We start from the raw sequence: 19,465 nt of genomic DNA on the forward strand, positions 1-19,465 counted from the left end.
TTGTAGTCTTAACTTTGAATTATTTGACTCTCATTCTCCTTTTCTCCTTGACATGGGGATGAATAATGTAATAGTATGGTTTGTACCTGCAGTGACAATAACAATACTAAACAATGTTCATCTAACACAGGTACTAGTATTCTAAACCCTTTAAATGTATTTTCTTTCCTTTAGCCCTTTGGGACTGGTACTGTTAACATGCCCATTAAGAGCTGAAGAACTGGGATTTAGGGAGGTGACTTCCAAAAGTCACTCACTCACTTATTAAGAGGAAGAAGGGAATTTTGAGCCCTGGTTTATTTGGCCAGATCCCAAATCCTAACCATTGATCTTTACAGTCTCTCTCTGTCCCCAGATTAATTATTGCAAATGTCCCTCTTGCAAAAACAAGTTGAGCTCCTTCATGTATTACCAATGAACACAAAGTCCAGAACAGGCATTCACCTTTCTATCCCTCCAGTACCCCTCCAGTACACCATGATGGCAAGCTTTCATTCAGCTCTGCTGCCATGCCCAAACCTTGTTCTTCCAGGTTTTACCAGTTTTGGAGAGGGCAAATTTATAGTTCACAGAGCTATGTACTTCACTGGGATATGCTGAAATGGAGATCTGTCCTGTTAAGTACATGATATTTTATTTTGATACATGTAGCTATAAGCTATACACTATTTGAAGAAACAGAAGAAACAGGCAAACAGCTGATTTCCCTTTAGTCTTGACTCTTGAGTCAAGAGTTCCCTAAGTCAAGAATTCCCTGAGGGGAATTGTTATCTGAGGGGATCTGTAATATGACAGAATTTTTCATCTCTAGGTCATTAGCACTAAGTCCAATCCAGGATAATAAGGGCCATAAGGTGTTTTTTGGTGGCTATTTGATGCTTTACAAGAAATAAATGTATGTTCTGGTAGACATCAGGAATATAGCCATAAAACCTTCTAACATCCATGTCTTCCTGAAGGATTTTTTAAAGTATGTTAATACGAGTTGATAATTATATCAGAAATGATTTCCTGAAATCCATACTGGAAATGTAAAAGAAAGCTTAAATTCGCTCCACAGACATGGGAAATAGCCCCTCCTATTGTAATATCAAAAGGCTGTGCTGAAATTATTTGCATAACACTGTGTTAAGGACATGGGCCACATATACATCCTATAAACTCACATGGACAGCTTGGGACAACCACATGGATGGCACTCTATCCCTATGGACCTTCTAGAATTGGTCAAGAAAGAGTAACTGATCAGATGATGTGAGGACCATCTGCAGTTAACAAGAGCATAATTTAGCTACTGAAGAGACCATATAGGATAAGAATTAAGAGCAGGGACTTGTGCCAGGTTGCTGAGCTCCACCACCTACCAGCTGTGTAACCTTGGGGAAGGCATTCAGTCTCTCTGCCACTCAACTGCTTAGCTCTAAAATGTGGACCATAATAGGATCAACCTTGCAGAGTTGTTGTGAGTATTAAATGACCTGATATATATGAAGTACTTAGAACAGTGCCTGGTACATTTAAGGATTGACTATTATTATTATTATTAATAGATGGACTATTATTATTATCATAGGGAATGATACTGATGTTCATAATAAATGTAAAGGAGCTCTTGAAATTGCAGTTTTTCAATCCTCCTAAGTAACCTAGAAAATAATCTATATATATTTGACATTGTCTGGGTGCCAGACACCCAGCAAATTGCCAAGGATACAAACATGAAAAAGTCATAGTCCTTATCTTTGAGGGATTTATCATTGTGAATAAGGCAGATATGTATAACAATGATCCTCAATTATTATGTTAAGTGCATGAATAGAGATGTCAAGTTGTTATGAGCTGATAAAGAAAGGATTGAGTAATTCTCCCTGGGAGGGCTGCTCCAAGAAGGTATTATTCAACTGCATCTTAAAGAATGAGTAGAAGTATGTTTACCAACATTCAGGACCTGGTGATGGATCTGTTTTTTGGAAGATGCTGTATCTGTCTGTATTGTGCCTAGAATACTGTGTTGACGTTATCACTGAATAATAGCAGTATTTGCTAATCAACTATGACATGATGGTCTCTTTATTAGATTTTCTACAAAAGGGTAGAGAGAAAAGAGAATGGGGAGGAAGAGAAATGGTGAGGAGAGAAAATCAGAAAGAAGAGAAAGAGGAAAGAGTGTATCCCAAAGGTAAAGTTAAAGATAGGAAGGTAAAAAGCTTTCCTGTGCAATATCCCATTCAAAGGCAATAATGTCCCAGGGGCTTATTTTAGTAAATTAATCAGACACATCGAAGCCAAGGAAGCGGCCCTGTCTTTCACCGTTACGAAAGAAAAAACTTTATTTAGAGACAATTCCTCCAAGGAAACAATGCTGTTTTAACTGATTTTTGTGTGACGTCCGGATTTGTCCCTCAATAGGTAATATACAGACATTTCAACTGCAGTTTGCCCAGTTCTGCTTCACTGGTCATGGGGGAAATTCATCTAAAGCTGCAAAAAAGACTAGGAATGTTTGCATCATATTAATAAATGGGAAACCGAGGAAACTGCCAACTGGCAGCAGAGTGTGTTTTGGTGGTTTGATAAGGCTACTAAAGAGTTTATGATGTGACAGATGTTTCACTACACTATTGTGAAATGAATAGATTATGAGAAGTAATTAGATGTACATTGGAATCAATGCTGTTATCATCGAGGCCTTCGGGCGATGCAGTAGATGAGAGTCTTGGCAGCAGGTGGTCCAATGGCTCCGAGACAGGAAGACACACCGCGGGAGACTGAGTGACAGGTTTCACAGATCCAGGGGGTGAGAGATCTGAGCTGGGGCTTGCATTTGTAATCTTTACTCATGTATAAATAATAACAACTCCACCATTGACTTCATATGCTATGTCATAGCCTCTGTTACCCTCACACACGTAGAATAGTGCTGGTTTCAGACACGCAAAGTTATTTTGGTCTCCCTGTTTTCAAATATGCATATGTATGTTCAATTGTAACTGACAGCTATATCATTTTTTGAGGGAAGATTTTTAGAGCTAATCATCTGATGATTACATTTATTTTTAATGCTTGGCATTGAGCCGCCATTGTACAAAACTTCCTATAGGTTGCAGATCAGAAGCTGAAAAGTACTTTAACTGCCTTTCATCGGGAAAATGATTTCTTCTCCCTGGCTCAATGACTAACATTTAAAGACACACGTTTGCCTCTCTGCTCTGTGAAATCCCTTTGCAGGAGACTTGGCAGGGTCACCCTCCATCCTTGAAGCAACCATATGGAGCCTGCTGCTTTCAAGAGAAGGTTTTGGTTTCTGCCAGTTTCCAGGGTCAGCTATTAGCACACTGGGGAATGTTGAAGTTTCCAAGCACAGAATGAAGAGGGAGGAAAGAAATGGGTGATTAGGGGAATTAAGTAACTGATTCCCTGTGTACATCTGCCACCCCTGCAGGAAGAAATAACTGGTAGAACCATTTATTAGCCCCTATCTGCTTAAAACAGCAATGGTATTTATGTAAAAGAAGGCGGGGAGCTTTATTGAACAATCTCGAAATAATATGTAGCTCTCATAATTAAAGAGATCTTATTAGAAAATATGTAGCATATGGCTGTATACTCATTCACATGTATACAAGTTTATAATACTCATGTTTCTACCTCATTAATTCTAATAGCTCTTCTATTAGAAGTTTCTCTATTAGTTCTTGTAATTCATTAGTTCTTCTACTCTTTTAATAAGCATTCATTGAACCTTTGCTATAACCCTATTACTGCTATGGATATGAACTTAAGTGAAAATGTCATGAAGAACGCAATTGCGTGTGTGTGCATGCATACATGCTTTCATGTTACTCCCTGTGTGCGTTCCACACAAGAAACTAGATATTTTGTTGGGGTGGCCTTTTTTGGGTGCTTTCTTTGAGGCTAGTATACATTATGTATCAGACTTCACTGAACAGAGAATAAAAATCGATGTCATCTAATTAAATAATATAGAACTATGATATGAAAAACCCTTTAAAAACCAAGGACAGTTAGCTGGCATTCTTAACTAATCCATGGATGTTTTGGCTTAAGCAGTGGCTGCAAAACGTATTCTAAGATGATAAGATTTTTTTTCTTATTAGTAATCTGCTTAATGAAAACCTAGAAAAAACAATGCACTCTGCATGTTACAGATTAAAATAAGAATGATAAAGATCTAAATGTATGAAACACAAAGTTTTTGCTTTTCAAAGCAAAGCTGCTTTATTGGCTGTGTCCGGGGATCTCTAGTGTAAATCACAAGCTCCTATGATTCTAATAGAGCTATGGTCGATCAATCAAGACTTCCTACCAGGGCAATGATGCTTAATCCTTCATATGTAACAGGACCTCATCAAACGGGCACAAGAAACAATATGAAGAGGAAGGGTCTGTGCAATGGGTCTATCCCCAAATGAGCATGAAGTTACAGTAATAAAAGCAGCCACTTATGGAATACTCTACTAAGTGCTTTCCAGATGTTATCTCATTTAATCTTACCAATAGCCTTAGACAGTACATTCTATGATTATCTTTATTTTATAGATGAAAACATTAGAGTTTGGGTTAAGAAAATCGTCCAGAGTTGTTCAAAGAATGTCAAAACCTGAATTTAAAACTAGTCCTCTGATTTCAAAGTTCATTTACTTTGTCATCATATTTCAGGTCAAATATTTTTATTTGAGTTCTTTGCTTTTTCTATGGGATTTAAAGTCTGATAGATTTCAAATAAAGAGGAAGGTTATTCACTCTTGGTGGGAGTGTAAATTAGTTCCGCCATTGTGAAAGACAGTGTGGTGATTCCTCAAGGATCTAGAAACAGAAATACCATTTGACACAGCAATTCCATTACTGGGTATATACCCAAAGGATTATATATCACTCTACTATAAAGGCACACGCACACGTATGTTTATTGCAGCGCTATTCACAATAACGAAGACTTGGAACCAACCCAAATGCCCATCAATGATAGACTGGATAAAGAAGATGTTGCACATATACACCATGGAGTACTATGCAGCCATAAAAAATGATGAGCTCATGTCCTTTTCAGGGACATGGATGAAGCTGGAAACCATCATTCTCAGCAAACTAACACAGGAACAGAAAACCAAACACCACATCTTCTCACTCATAAGTGGGAGCTAAACAATGAGAACACACGGACACAGGGAATATCACACACGGGGGCATGTCAGGGGTTGGGGGGCTTGGGGAAGTGTAGCATTAGGAGAAATACCTAATGTAGATGGTGGGTTGATGGGTGCAGCAAACCACCATGGCACGTGTATACCTATGCAACAAATCTGCACATTCTGCACATGTATCTTAGAACTTAAAGTATAATTAAAAAAGAAAGAAAACATTCATGGTAATTGTATTCTAGCATCTTCCCAAGAATTATTGTGATACATGAATTGGGCTAAATTTGTTTGAAAATTATTTGGTATTGTCATATTAAGTATATTGCCTTAAAACAGAATATTTTAGGATTATTAGGCTTGCTCAGTAAGACCCAATGCTTTTCTTCATACAAGGAGAATCAGTGAGTGCTTGCCAAAAAGTAGTAGACTCTGGCCTATTTATTATTACTAGTAGTTGTAGTAGTAGTAGTAGTTTGTTACTTTATTGTATTTTAGATTCAGGAAGTAAGTATGCTGGTTTGTTACACAGATATATTGTATAATGGTAATGGTTCTAGTAAAACCATCACCCAAATAGGGTATAGAAACACAAATTATCTATTGGGTACAATATTGGTTACAAACACAAAACTTTGAACATAATTCAAAATATCATCATAAAAAAAAGAAAATTCATGCAACTCTACTTTCTGATTGAATTAAGAAAATAGTGGCACAAAACAAAGCTTAACAGTATGTACACTTATATTCATTGGGATTCCTGCTATATTGACTTTGCTCCCAGTATTAACTATGGGGCTTTGAATGAACATGCCCATGGGTTCTAGTGATTGGTGTATTATTCCATCTGTACCATAGCAATTAATTACACAATACCCTCAGGTGGTTAAATTAAATAGTATCTTTGGGTGATTGAATTAAACAAGATCCTCAGGTGGTTCATGTGTACGTTAAAGTCAGAAAAGCACTAGTCCAACTTAGCAGTGCTTAAACATCTCCACCCATACGAATGCCATTCTGTCTTTGGACAGATCTGGCTGTTAAAAAGTTTGAAGTAAACTTTGACTCCAAATAGCTATCAAACTTAGATTAAAACTCTATGGTGAAGGTTTTATTAGTCAAATTGATACCAAAGTTTATATGGAATACCAAACATGAAAGAATGCTCAGAAAACACAAAAAAATCCAGCCAGACATTAAAACATATGATAAGTCTCTGTAATTAAAACATTATTGTATTGGCACATAAGAAGACAAACATATGAGTGGAACAGAAAATAACCCAGAAATAAAGTCAAGTATATACATAAAATTAGTATATATTAAAGATTATAGCTGAAATCATTTGAGTAACAGTAAATTTTCTAAATAATGGTGCTGAATAGCCTTTTAGAAATAAATAAAATTAGATTTATTCCTCATATGACAAGAATAATCTCCATATCTATAAAAATTTGAAATATGAAGCCATGTCAATACCAGACCAATTCATAGTTCAATTTCTCCTTAACCTAGGGATAGGGAAATATTTTTGAACTATGACTTAACATCTGGCAGTAAAAAAGGTAGTTGATAAGTTTGAATCCATAGATTTTTTTTTCTCATGACAAAAACACCATAAACAAAGTCAGAAGACCACTAAGACGTCAGAAGAAAATATTTTCAACATACATCACAAAGGTCTGCTATTCCTAATATATTAAGAACTCTTAAAAATTGAGATACTGAGGACCCAAAACCCAATAGAAGAATGAAATGAATCCATAAATAGACAATTCACAAAAAATTATCAAACGGCTTTTAAACTATGGAAAGATATTCAAATGTACACATAATTACTTAAGTGCAAATTAAAACAACACTAAGGGATGGGCGCAGTGGCCCATGCCTATAACCCTAGAATTTTGGGAGGCCGAGGTGGGCGGATCATCTGAGGTCAGGAGTTGGAGACCATGCTGACAAACATGGAGAAACCCCGACTCTACTAAAAACACAAAATTAGCTGGGTGTGGTGGTGCATGCCTGTAATCCCAGCTACTTGGGAGGCTGAGACAGAAGAATACTTGAACCCGGGAGGCGGAGGTTGTGGTGAGTCAAGATCGCGCCACTGCACTCCAGCCTGGGCAACAAGAGTGAAACTCAGTGAAAAACAAAATAAAACAAAACAAAAAAAACCCACTGAGATGTTATTTCCCACCTAGCAGACTGGCAAAATTTAAAAAGTATTATAATACATTCTGTTGGTAAGTTTGTGGGAAAATAGGTACTTTCTCATGTACTTCTAGTGGGAAGGCAAAGTGATACCTACAGCCTGCATGCAAGAAAACTTGGCAATATTTAACAAATCTACATATGCACTTACTTTTGGACCCAGCAATAGGTCTTACAGGAATTTACACTGTAATTACACCTCCAATAAAACAAAGGTTCTAAATAAACAAATAAAACACAGTACACAGTTTTTAATTGCGTTATTAACAATAAAAGCATAAGGATACTAATTGCATCATTGTTTGTAATTGTAAAATATGTGAAACCACCTAAATGCCCATACATAGAAGAGTGATGGGATAAACTGTGATAAGTTTGTACAAGGGAGTACAAGTCATCTGCAAAAAAGAATGAAGAAGAGCTCTATGACTGATTTGGAATGCTTTCTAGGGTGTATTGATAAGTAAAAAATGAGAAGTGCAAAGAGCATCTGTAGGAGGTTAAATTTTTATGTAAGTATGACAGAAAAATAAGAAAATAAACATGTATCTGCTTATATGTGGAAAACACAGTAAAGATAAACGAGAAAGTAATGAGACTGGTTACTTACAGGAGGTATGGAGGAAAGAATGGAGGAATGAGAATAGAACAGAAAGGGTAAGAGGAGGATGACACTGTTCTGAGTACATGAGATTTTGGTATAATTCTGAGTTTTAGAAACATGTTAATGTTTCACGTGCATAAAAATAAATAATTAAAATTAACTAGAAGAGAGAGGAACCAAAAGTATAATGTAAAGAGTAACAAATTAATCTAACTGCATTACAAATGTATAGCAAAGACACACTGAAGTGGGTAGGGAATTAAAAAATAGATCTAAGTCAATTTGGAAAACAATCTTCTGACACTAAACATAAAGGTAAAAAACAAAAAGAACTGTACTCAAATATTGAACAATAGTTTTTAAATTTGTTTTTCACAGGAGTATGAGTTAGTGACACTGAGGCTACTTTATATGTAATCTGGAATTAAATAAATGTGTAAATATATTGTGGCTAATGAGGTCTGGGTTTTTCATTGCCAGATAAGGAGTTACAAATAAGGGAAGAGACAAGGTTGGAATCAGCCCTCTGGTGTTGGACTGGAATGAGACGTATCGATATGAACTCATGGTTTCTAAAATGTTTACAGGTAGACAGATACAGAAATTGATATGTGTGTGTGTGTGTGTGTGTGTGTGTGCATGTGTGTGGATACATAGTCATATTTCCCAGTTCTTTATGCTAAAGGGGCCTAGAAGAAATAACACCTCAGATGGAACAAACACACCTAACACCTGGATCTTGGTTTTGAAATGCCATTTTCCAATAAGCAGAACAAGGATTTATTGGCAAAATTGCTGATTTCATAAAATCCTTCACGACTTTCCAGGACTAGGACAAGGAAAAGAAAAACAAAACGAGATAAGCCAGGAGCATCATGTAGTGTCAGAAATTAAGCAAATGCTTAAAAAATGATAAATGCATGTCAAAAGGACTTTGAAGGGACACAGGAGCTAATCTGAAGTAATTTTCATGGTCAAATCTAGAGAAAAGTGAATTATAACTCAAAGAATAAAGCAAATATTACTATACTTATTTTATATCTATACTGATATAGACATAAAAATCAATTGAAAAAATTGTCAAATCAACAATTAAGTAGAGAAAGGGCAGCCCTGCCCTACGGTAGGATTTTAATTAATAAGTGTGAAAGAAATAACGCAAATAGAAAATCACCATTTGACTTGACAGATACATCACAATAATTGTTGCAAACAGAAAAGACCAATAGATGCTAAAATTAGTGTGCGAAACTATGATCGGAACCATATATTTACATACACTCAAAGTATCACCACACAAGATATCTATTAATTGCAAAGGGAAAAGTCGTAACTTTGCAGTGAAAAACCCTGGAAGACATTACCTTTAACAAATGATTGGAGTTAAGCTCATCAGTAAGAAAGTATATTGAAATCATGTGCCTTCTGATATGATGCACCTAGAAGGGTACTATGTCATGGTTGTAAAATACTTGCTAAAAATGCACAAGCCTATATCTAATCATGAGAAAACTTCAGGCAAGGCCCAATTGAGGGCAATTCTACAAAAATATCTGGCCAATATTCTTTGAAGGTTTCAAGGCCTTGAAAACCAAAAAACAATTGAGGAACTTCCCCCAGTTGATGAAGGCAAAGTATGAAATCCTCAGCTGTTTCTCCATGGTTGACTTTAAGCCCACTTATTTCCTATTTACTCTCTTTCTAACGAGTTCCAGTTTGTCTAACTTCTCTTAAAGGAGGCCTCTGGGATGCGAAGCCTTAGTCAAAGTGTTATCTTAAAAGCCTAAAGTGAAATTGTCATCTTGTTTGTTTCTGATATTTGACTCCTATTAAAAGGGACTGAATTTCATAAAATTCTCAAGGAGTTATGCAATGTTGTTATCTCAAATTGAGGTGGGATACTTAAATAGGACAGAGGGGGTGACTGCCAAGCCACTGTTGTATCTGCAGCTACCACACTGTTTCCTGAATCCTGCATCTATATTTGATGTGTTATGGAGTCTCCATGTAGAATCTTATACTCATTCCCATTATATTTTATCTTGCTAGATTTTATATCATTGCTCTAGCCTGTTGAGATCTTTTTATATTTGAAGCTGTAATCAAATACAAAAGCCATTGTGCCATCTATAAATTTGTTGAGTAAGCCTTCTATACTTGTATCAGAGTCACAGATAAAAATGTTGAACAAAATCAGTCTCCTTCTAGATTGATATCAATTATTATGTAGAATACATTTTCATCATACAAATTATTACCAACCCAACTCACACGAAGTATCCATGTATTCAGTCAAGCATGCTCCATTTTGTTCACCAGGATATAAAAGGGAAATTGTCAAACGAATTTGGAGTTTAGAGTCTTTTTACCACAGTTCATGAATTAGTATCCTACATTTGTTGTTTGGCTGAGAAAAGGGTCTCTCACAGCATCTAGTATCACGAAAGTCAATTGAAGTCTGTGTCAATCTGGCTTCATTTCTGCTCTGGCTGCCTTAGAATTATCACTGAACAACTGCCAATGTGTCACTCCAAATAGCATCTGGAGAAAGCAGAGACACTGACAAGCCAACAAGGTATTTTTTGTCCTAACTTCTGTTCCAACAAAAATGATGAGGTTAAGTGAATGGGTACTTCATAATAGAGGCAACTCGAGTTGCTCCTAGCCAGGAAACATAAGCTTTTATTAGCCCATTTATGCCTAGTGTTCTATTATTGGAACACATGGGGGTCTTTTAAGACAATTTAAATAATTATATTCCACGTAATTTGTCCAAAGAAAGAAAGAGTCAGTCAAGTCGATTGTTGTATATGCTGTTTCATGATTTTTAACTCGTGTCACTCTAGCCAATCTAAAATTAGAAACTACTGCAAGTTTATGAAGACTCTTATCTTATTTTGCATACATTAAAAATCCAGATTATTTATAGTATTATACAAAAAAAAAGGAAAGTCAAGTATGTTAATTTCTTTAAAATCACTTAAAATATCTGTCCTTCCAGAAGACTTATGTGCTAAAGCTCACAGCATGTAATTTCAGCTGCTGATCAGTGTATTCCCACTTACAGAAGGAAGATACTGCTATAGCAGTCCCTACTATGGGCCATATTATTGACACTGGAGACGTTTGGCGCTCTTTAGGTCTGTTGTTTAAAAATCCTTCATAATTGCCAGCTCTTGGGGCCCCCTCCAGACCTCGACCTATATATTTCTTCATCTGCGTTTAATGGAATTTTTAAAAGTATCCTTTGTAATAAATGACTAAATTTTCAAGGCTGAGAAATTCAAGATCAAGGTGCTGCCAAATTTAATTTCCGATGAAGACTTCCTTCCTGCCTTATAGAAGGCTGCCTTCTCCCTGTGTGCTCGCAAGATCTCTTCTTTGGGTGCTTAGTTTGTTTACTGTTCCTATAACTGAATACCTGAGGCAGGGTTATTTATAAAGAAGGTAAACTTGGCCAGGTGCCGTGGCTCACGCCTGTAATCTCAGCACTTTGGGAAGCCGAGGCGGGCGGATCACGAGATCAGGAGATCGAGACCATCTTGGCTAACACAGTGAAAACACGTCTCTACTAAAAATACAAAAAATTAGCCGAGCATCGTGGCGTGCATCTGTAGTCCCAGCTACTCGGGAGGCTGAAGCAGGAGAATGGCGGGAACCCGGGAGGCGGAGCTTGCAGTGAGCGGAGATGGCGCCACTGCACTCCAGCCTGGGCCACAGAGTGAGACTCTGTCAAAAAAAAAAAAAAAAAAGAAGATAAATTTATTTTTTTATAGTTCTGGACACTGGAAAGTCCAAGGTTTAGGGGCTGCATCTGGGAACTTTGATCTTAAGGCCTTTAACTGACTGGACGAGGCTCATCATATTATGTAGAGGAATATGTGCTTTACGCAAAGTAAAAATTAACAAAATTTATAAAAAATTAACTACATATGAATCATAGATCTAAATGTAAAATGCAATATTATAAAACTAATACAAGATAACATAGAAAAGAACTTATATGACCTGGGGTATGGCAATTAATTTTTAGATGCAGCATTAAAGACATGATCCAAGAAAGACTTCAGTAAAATTAAAGTCTTCTGCTCTGCAAAAGTCACCACCATGAGGATGAGGAGACAAACCCTAGAGTGGGAGAAAATATTTGCCAAAAATATCAGATAAAGGACTATTATCCAAAATATGCAAAGAACTTTTAAAACTCAACAATAACAAAACACACAACCCAATTAAAAACTGGACAGAAGGCTTTAAGAGACACCTCACCAAAGATATACAGACTGCAAATAAGTCTGTGAATGTGAAAAGGTGTTCAACGTGTCATCAGAAAATGCAACTAAAAACAATAATGAGATATCATTACACAATGATCAGAATAGCCAAAATCCAGAGTACTAACAACACCAAGTGCTGGCAAGGTTTGGAGTAACAAGAATGCTGCTGGGAATGCAAATTTGTACCACCACGTTGGAAGACAGTTTGGCAGTTTTTTACCAAACTGAAATACTCTTACCATATAATTCAGCAATTCTGAAACTGATCCTATAAACTTTATAAAATTAATCAAAGAAGAAGGGAGTCGGATATTTGAAAATAAAGCAAGCTTGCAGCACACTCAGCATTAATGATTAGGCCAGCTAGCTCCCTGACCTGTTTCCTCACAGTTGTTTGTCTATTGCCCCAGAATCACATAAACCCTGTTACAAGATTATAACTCTTCTCTTAACTGCTTTATAGATAACAACAAACGTTGTGAAACATTGAGTTTTTCATCTGAGATAGTCTTCTGGGTCCTGCAGAGTGGTGAAACCAACTGACACCAGCTGGTCTGAAGGATCCCATGAGAAGCTAACTCAACAAAGAATGCAGTTTCCACATCCTGATGATTTCATCTCTCTTACCCTGACCAATCAATTACCCCAATTTTCCAGCCCCTGGCTCTCCATAATCCCCTTAAATATCCCAGCCCAAAAACTCCTCAGAGAGACAGATTTGGGGGTTCCTCCTGCCTCCTTGCTCAGCTGCACCATGATCATTAAACTCTTTCTCTGGAAAAAAAATCTTATAAGCTTTAAAAAAAACACTAGAGGAAAAATAAAACCACAATTAAAAAGGTGTATAGGTCTCATAAAAATTCTAGAAGAAAACCTAAGGGAAACTCTTCTGGACATTGTCCTAGGGAAATAATTTATGACGAAGACACCAAAAGCCAAATGCAACAAAAACAAAAATAAATAAACGGGACTTAATTAAACTAAAAACCTTCTATACAGCAAAAGAAATAATCATTAGAGTAAACAGACAAACTAGAGAACAGGAGAAAATATTTGCAAACTACACATTTGACAGAGGACTAATATCTAGAATCTGCAAGGAACTCAAACCAATCAGCAAGAAAAAACCAAATAGTTTCATTAAAAACTATTGAAAGTGGGCAAGTGACATGAACAGACAGTTCTCACAAAAAGATATACAACTGGCCAAGAAGCATTTGGAAAAATGCTCAACATACTAGTCATCAGCAAAATGCAAATTGAAACCACAATGGGATACCACCTTACTCCAGCCAGAATAACCATTATTAAAAAGGTAAAAAAAATAGAAATTACATGGATATGGTGAAAGGGAATTCCTATACAATGGTGGTGGAAATGTAAATTAGCACAACCTCTGTGAAAAACAGCACAGAGATTTCTCAAAGAACTAAAAATAAATTTACCATTCAATTCGGCAATCCCACTACCAGATATCCAGCCAAAGGAAAAGAAGTCATTATATCAAAAAGGCAGCTGCATGCATACGCTTATTGCAGCACAATTCACAACTGCAAAAATAAATGCCCATCAAACAATGAGTGGATAAAGAAAATGTAGTATATATACACCCTGGAATACTACTCAGCTGTAAGGAATGAAATAATGTCTTGTGCAGCAACTTGGATGGAGCTGGAGGCCATTTATTCTAAGTGAAGTAATTCAGGAATGGAGAACTAAACACCATACGTTCTCATTTATAAGTAGGAGCTAAACTATGGGTTCACAAAGGCATACAGAGTGGTATAATGGATTCTGGCTATTCAGAATTGAGGAGGGTGAAGGGTGTGAGGGATAAAAAAAACTAAATATTGAGTATAGTGTACATGACATGGGTGATGGGTACACTAAAATCTAAGCCTTCCCCACTATACAATTCATCCATGTAACCAAAAACCACTGTACCCTCAAAGTATTGAAATTCTAAATATATATACATATAAAGAAAAAGATGTATAGGCTTGACCCTTTTAACATCTCTGCTTTAGAAACTACACACTGTAATGAAAGAAAGTAAACTGAGAAAAATATCTAGAGTACATACTGTAGAGGGTTACTCTTCCTAATGTGTAATGATACACAAGTTGATTAAAAAATACTGAAGCTCAAATAAGTCAAATTGGTGGGAATATAACTGGCACGCTTTCTGAAAGACAAATGATAATAGATATCAAATGTTTAAAAAGTGGTACACCTTTGACCCAGTAATTCTGTTTCTGGTAACCTATTTTAGGAAAACAATATTCTAAGTAAATAACATGAAATAACAGGAGAAAGCAATACATAAAAGATCTTAGAAACAGCATCATTTATAACCAGGAAAATCTATACAGACAAGAGACATATTCAATAACACAACAATAGTTAAATTATGTCAAATTAGATAAAATTTGGAAACCTCTAATTTATAATGTCAATATAAAAAGAGAGAATAAATTATTACTTATGAAATAATACACGTAAGAAGAACAAAATGCCTATATACCTATGGCAAGATTGTGTGCTTTTTAATTTCCTTTAAAACTTTTTATCTCTACATTTGAAACTTTGTCCCATGGATGTTAATTGTCATGTGCTCAGTAAAAATGTCTAATTAAAATATAAATTTAAAATTAAAAAAAAATTTTAAATGTGTTCATCCTACCCAGTGTGAGAATATATTTTAGGTTCAGTGTTTAGGGAATGACTTTTTCTCAGAGTGATAGTATCCCTTTTCATATATTTCAAGATGGTGACAGAGAATATGGAATATTACCAATTAGTTTTAGCTTGCTTCCTCAGAACAGCTGCAGGCTTTCTTCCTGGACTCTTTCTGAGATATCCTCTGGTCTCTTTGTGGGACACCAGGGATACTCTGAGCATTGTAATCCTTCTCGACATTTCTGGTCATCTCCATATCATCCCAGAAAAGTAATCATTCCTTCCTCTGAGCTCTACAGCATTTCATCTTTCTGTTACCAAGCAAGACAATGCGTTTTAGTTATATGATTTCATGCAAAATGCCTCTGCTAAACTATGTCCTTTAAGAGAACAGGCCATATATATTTTAAATATTGTCTTCACCATTTATCAGGATGATTGATGCATCACAGGGTCTCAAACGAGTCCTGAATGAATAAATGAATAAACGAATCAAGAGCATCAACTCTATCACTTACTGTACAATTGCAAGTCTGGGTATGGCAAGTAACCTGTCTAAGTCACCATTTACTTCTCCCCAAAAATTCAGGTTACAGAGACTTCCAGAAAGGCTTCAGAAGAGGGAAGCAAAATCACAGAGGTGAAGGCTTTTGGTAAACTAAATTACTGTAAAAATATGTCAATGTGTTGATTGATTAGGTTCTTCTCCTAAGCGCCTTTACATATTGCTAAAAGAGACTTAAGAGCTAAAGTCATGAGCATTTAATAATGAGAAAATGTATGTGAAAACACTTGAAGCACAACAATAATCTACTACTTATATTTCTAATAGTAATAGCAACAGCAGTAATAATACTTAAAATTAGCAGCAATATGTCCCACCTTATAAAATACTGCCCCCGTTTCAGAAGGAGTATGAAGCATAGTTGAATCCCTATAGAGTAATATATTTATTTAAAGGTGGAAAAAAACTCTAAAAAAATGCTGAAAGACCTCATTTATTATTCTCTGTTTCTCTAGCATTAATGGTGACCCAGGGTCTTTAAAGATTTTTGTGCATTCCCACGTACTCAGCTCACTAGTAGCCAGCTTGTTTTTTTTCTCTCTCTCTCTCTCTCATTTATAAAGACTAGCCAATTGCCATGGATATCTATTATACAGAAAATTAAATTAAATGTGTGTTTGGCACACATGGCAAGTGTGCCTGGCATTAATAAGTTTCTCTCTGTGAACCTGACAGTAATGCATTTGACTAAGATGAGCCTGCTTTTTAACTGGGAATAAAGAACAATTGGTGCTTAGTTTTTAAGTATAAGGTGTGGATACATGCAAACTCATTTTATTTTAAAAAGTGTGTGACAGTTGTATAACTTTTTCTCTTTTCCACTTTGTTGTTAAATGCCATTATTTAGAAAGCAGCTTTGACCAAACTGGAACTGAATTTTATTTGGCAATACCTTAGAATAAGAAAAAAAGTTTTGCCAAGCAAATGAATCATTTAAGCAAAACAACTAGGCAGTTTTAGCCACTTCCAAAGCGACCATTATATACAAATACGTATGTGAATCTTTTATTCTTCAGGATAGTCTTGGCAAGAGTCCTACTTGCACACTTCTGTAGCATTTAGGAACAATAGGACTACACTTGTTTTAAAATATTTTATAATTCAAGTTTATTCACTAACCTGCTCAAGTCATCCAAATTAAAGTACAAATCAATATTTAAAAGCTATGTACTTTAATAAAAAATGGGTGACACACATAGAATAGACAATTCTTAAAAGGACTATAAAGGCCCATTAAACATGATTAGATATTCAGCCTCATTACAATCAAGAAAATGAAAGTAAAGATGAGACATATTTTTGCCTTTACATTTGCAAAGATATGATAGGAATAATAACTTCAACAAGTTGAAAAGGTTATACATACAGGATTATTTATATTATCAAAAGCAAAAATAACATGGAAAATTCATGACCATCAGTAATGGATTGGTAAAATAAATTATGGCATATCCATATCACAAGATACTCTGTGGACATTAAAAATAGTGAGGCTAATTACTCTTTTGTTGTGTGGGGTCTTCAAGGCTGCCCTTAAGTTTGACCATTCAGTAAAAGGACTCGGAGAACTCAGAAAAGCTCTTCTACTCGTAGTTATACTTGATTGCAGCAAAAGGAGAATACAGATTAAAATCTACAAAGGAAAAAGGTGCATAGGGCCAAATCCTGGAGAAATGAGGCCCAGGTTTCCAGTTGTTTTCTCCCAGTGGAGTTTCATGGGCAGCACTGACTTCTAGCAGTGATATGTGATGACACGTGTGAGTGTGGCTGACCAAGGAAGCTCAGCTGAGCCTTTCTGTCTAGGGTTTTTGTTGGTGGTTAATTGGTGATGCACCTGCAGGACTAGCCCTAGCTTCTCAGTATCTAGCCCCCCACAGGTCAAACTGATACATGGTCCAAAGCCTCAGGCATACAAAAACGGGTATGCACTATAAATCACATTGCTAGCATAAATTTTCTGGCATGGCTCAAGATCTCAGATATACAAAGACACTCATTGGTGAGGACATTTCAAGGGCTGTCAGGTTCTATATTAGGTGCCTATCAAGGGCCGGTAAAGAAAACCTTTAAAATAAGCAACCCCTAAGCCTGTTGAGTTAGCCATTTATTGCATAGTCTTCATTTCTTGTTTGTTTTGCCAAAATACCCCACCAACAATACAAGCCATCAATAAAAATGATTAACTACACCAGTGTATGGGGTGGGGAGAGAAGGAAGATGAAGTGGAGATGGGTCCGTGCTTATGTGGAAATAATGCCAACATTGTCGATGAGTAGGTATTTGGTTTGTAAAAGTTCCCTGGTCTACCCCCTATTAGCTGTGCCCTCAGACTTAATTTTTACTGCAATCCACAGTATGAAATACATTTTACATAGTGACATAGCACATGCTTGCATAGGCATACCCACACTATTGAGACAAACTTCATGAAAAAACTCTTACTTTTACTACATACAGTGCACTCTAATATTTCCCATCCCATTCCATTCTTGTCTATTCTATATCCTTTGTGAAATGTTGCATGAGTTTCACCAAACTAATTAATTAATTTCACAATTTACTAATAGTTCACAACCTTCAGTTTAGTTTCATAAATATTATCTGTCATAATTCTAAGTTGCAGATATTCATTTTTGACATAGAAACATTTTATAAAATACTATGGATAAAAATCAAGTTAGAGATTAATATATATATACCCTATTTTGATTCATTTTATGTAAAATATTATAAATACATTCATATGTGTGTGTGTATCTACACAGAGAGGTGATGAAAGTTGTTCATTGAAATGTTAAAGATGTTAAAGTAACCTTTAGTTACTTCGCAAGTAAGTTTTTAAAGTGGGGCTTTGAATATTATGGTTTTTATTGAACTTTTGTTTGTTGAATTTACTTTTTGGCATAAGCACTTTTTTTCTTTACAAAAACAAGAAAGAAATTTCTAAAATAAAAACAATATCTCAAAATAGCAAAGATAAAAAGAGTAACTAATAATATTTATGCATGCCAAAACTACATTTACTGAATTCATCAGGCAGAGTTACCAAGATTTAAAATCAGTTTCAATTTCCAAATATCTCACATTCTTACTTCAGCAAATTTATGGAGGATAACTAAGAAGCAAATTGTCCCTTTTTGTCACCATCAAACCATTTTAAAACTTGCTCTTTAGATACTAATAAGTTATTATCCTTACCAGTGTTAGCTATAATCAAAGCTTAATAAAATAATTTTGAATATAATTAAATAAATATATAAAACTAGCAAACTTAAATATGTAACCCAAACATCCTTTTGTCTTTGTTATCTGATAAAGGAAAATTGTTATTAGTCAGTAATGTTAAGCTTTGACTGTGATAATTTACTATCATTTGATAACTCCAAAACACTCCAGATTCTTAACTCATTCATGTGTCAGGCATTGGTGTTAGAGAAGAATGCAGTGCACTTCTATGGAACTTAAAGAATAAAACTTCAAATTAATAGTATTATAGCACTTTGGAAAATTCAATGTTAATTGTATTACATTCTGCCCTTGTAAAAAAAAACTCTGAAACTCATATATGGTTTAAATAGCAATTATCTATTAGTTTAACTGAAACAAGTCATCTTTTCTTTTCCGTCAGAAAGAAAAGAATTTACGCATAACCACAGGAACTCATCTATTTTCAAGGCAAACCTGTGTCTCTGCAGCTGCCATTACCTTTTCCATCTCATCAAATCAGACACTGGGCTAGGTGATACATACGAAATTGAGTGATTACAGAATTAACAAGCTTCCCTGAGGAAACAATTCCTGATCCTCCTATAATAGAATTCACATTCCTAGAAAACTTTACCACTTTCTCTTGTTTCCATTGTAAGAGATTTCTAGGTGGGTAAGGTCATGGTACCTTAACCTTTATTTGCATAGCTACTTTCCACCAAGAGTACTTTCCTCTGTAAACACAGTACAATAGAATAAA

Source organism: Mandrillus leucophaeus, unplaced genomic scaffold, assembly GCF_000951045.1.
Source record: "Mandrillus leucophaeus isolate KB7577 unplaced genomic scaffold, Mleu.le_1.0 Scaffold536, whole genome shotgun sequence".
Lineage (NCBI taxonomy): Eukaryota > Metazoa > Chordata > Mammalia > Primates > Cercopithecidae > Mandrillus > Mandrillus leucophaeus.